General features: G+C 66.2%; 1 non-coding gene across 1 annotated transcript; it reads left to right on the forward strand.

Annotated features, from left to right (window-relative positions):
• The first annotated feature begins 1,108 nt into the window (after positions 1–1,108).
• LOC141979718 (5S ribosomal RNA) lies at positions 1,109–1,227 on the forward strand. The gene has a single exon (XR_012637112.1). It is a non-coding gene; the product is annotated as a 5S ribosomal RNA (ribosomal RNA).
• Positions 1,228–2,500: the final 1,273 nt, after the last annotated feature.

Here is a 2,500-nt window from a genome sequence, read left to right on the forward strand (position 1 = left end):
GGTGTCCCGGGGGGACTTAGACATTTTTTTCAGCCTTTTCCTCCGGGTTGACCTGGTGTCCCGGGGGGACTTAGACTTTTTTTCAGCCTTTTCCTCCGGGTTGACCTGGTGTCCCGGGGGGACTTAGACATTTTTTTCAGCCTTTTCCTCCGGGTTGACCTGGTGTCCCGGGGGGACTTAGACATTTTTTTCAGCCTTTTCCTCCGGGTTGACCTGGTGTCCCGGGGGGACTTAGACATTTTTTTCAGCCTTTTCCTCCGGGCTGACCTGGTGGCCGAGCGTCTCGCCGTCCGCGGCCGGAGCTAGAGATGCCCCCCCCCCCAGGCCAGCCTGCGAAGCCGCGGCCAGGATCGGGCCCCTGGAAGTCTGACTAAAAATTTTCACCGACCCCAAAAACGGTTAGGGGGGGCCTCATAAAGCCTCCGGAGCGAAAAAAAAAAAAACGGAAAAAAGGATCGGGCCCACCCGAGGCAGGGGAGTCAGTAAGGGAAAGGGGACGAGGCGGCCCGGAGCCGGGTGCCCGGAGCCGGGTGCCGGCGGCCAGGATCGGGCCCCTGGAAGTCTGAAAAATTTTTTTCACCGACCCCCAAAGTGGTATTGGGGGGGGCTCATAAAGCCTCCGGAGCGAAAAAAAAAAAAACGGAAAAAAGGATCGGGCCCACCCGAGGCAGGGGAGTCAGTAAGGGAAAGGGGACGAGGCGGCCCGGAGCCGGGTGCCCGGAGCCGGGTGCCCGCGGCCAGGATCGGGCCCCTGGAAGTCTGAAAAAAAATTTTTCACCGACCCCCAAAGTGGTGTTGGGGGGGGCTCACGAAGCCTCCGGAGCGGAAAAAAAAAACGGAAAAAAGGATCGGGCCCACCCGAGGCAGCGGAGTCAGTAAGGGAAAGGGGACGAGGCGGCCCGGAGCCGGGTGCCCGGAGCCGGGTGCCCGCGGCCAGGATCGGGCCCCTGGAAGTCTGAAAAAAAAAATTTCACCGACCCCCAAAGGGGTGTTGGGGGGGGGCTCATGAAGCCTCCGGAGCGAAAAAAAAAAACGGAAAAAAGGATCGGGCCCACCCGAGGCAGGGGAGTCAGTAAGGGAAAGGGGACGAGGCGGACCGGAGCCGAGTGCCTACGGCCATACCGGACGGAAGGCCCCCGATCCCGTCCGATCTCGGAAGGTAAACCGTCCCGGGCCTGGCTAGTACTTGGATGGGTGACCGCCTGGGAATCCCAGGTGCCGTAGGCAGCTTTTCCCGCTGCGAGCCAGCTCTCTCCTTTTCTGGGGAACAAGGGCAGGGTCGCCCTGCCAGGGGCCCTGGGGCTGAAGTCCCTGCCGGCCACCAGGTCAACCCGGAGCCTGCCCCTCTGCGGCCAGCAGGTCAACCCCATACCGGCAGGGGGTTGACCTGGTGGCCGGGAAGCAGAGCGGCCAGCAGGTCAACCCCATACATTCAGCGGGTTGACCTGGTGGACGGGAAGGAAAGCGGCCAGCAGGTCAACCCCATACTTTCAGCGGGTTGACCTGGTGGCCGGGAAGGAAAGCGGCCAGCAGGTCAACCCCATACATTCAGCGGGTTGACCTGGTGGCCGGGAAGGAAAGCGGCCAGCAGGTCAACCCCATACATTCAGCGGGTTGACCTGGTGGCCGGGAAGGAAAGCGGCCAGCAGGTCAACCCCATACATTCAGCGGGTTGACCTGGTGGCCGGGAAGAAAAGCGGCCAGCAGGTCAACCCCATACATTCAGCGGGTTGACCTGGTGGCCGGGAAGGAAAGCGGCCAGCAGGTCAACCCCATACATTCAGCGGGTTGACCTGGTGGCCGGGAAGGAAAGCGGCCACCAGGTCAACCCCATACAGGCAGCGGGTTGACCTGGTGGCCCGAAAGCAAACCGGCCACCAGGTCAACCCGGAGCCTGCCCCCGCGGGCAGGGGCCGGCATACCCCCGTCCGTCCGGGGTCGCCCTGCCCCGGGCTCCGGGCTTAAGTCCCGAGCGGCCACCAGGTCAACCCGGAGCCTGCCCCCGCGGGCAGGGGCCGGCGGACCCCCGTCCGTCCGGGGTCGCCCTGCCCCGGGCTCCGGGCTTATTCCCCGTCCGGCCACCAGGTCAACCCGGAGCCTGCCCCCGCGGGCAGGGGCCAGGCGGAGCCCCGTCCGTCCGGGGTCGCCCTGCCCCGGGCTCCGGGCTTAAGTCCCGAGCGGCCACCAGGTCAACCCGGAGCCAGCCCCCGCGGGCAGGGGCCGGCGGAGCCCCGTCCGTCCGGGGTCGCCCTGCCCCGGGCTCCGGGCTTAATTCTCCTCCGGCCACCAGGTCAACCCGGAGCCTGCCCCCGCGGGCAGGGGCCGGCGGAGCCCCGTCCGTCCGGGGTCGCCCTGCCCCGGGCTCCGGGCTTAATTCCCGTCCGGCCACCAGGTCAACCCGGAGCCTGCCCCCGCGGGCAGGGGCCAGGCGGACCCCCGTCTGTCCGGGGTCGCCCTGCCCCGGGCTCCGGGCTAAATTCTCCTCCGGCCACCAGGTCAA

This window comes from Natator depressus, chromosome 28 (assembly GCF_965152275.1).
Source record: "Natator depressus isolate rNatDep1 chromosome 28, rNatDep2.hap1, whole genome shotgun sequence".
Taxonomy (NCBI): Eukaryota; Metazoa; Chordata; order Testudines; family Cheloniidae; genus Natator; species Natator depressus.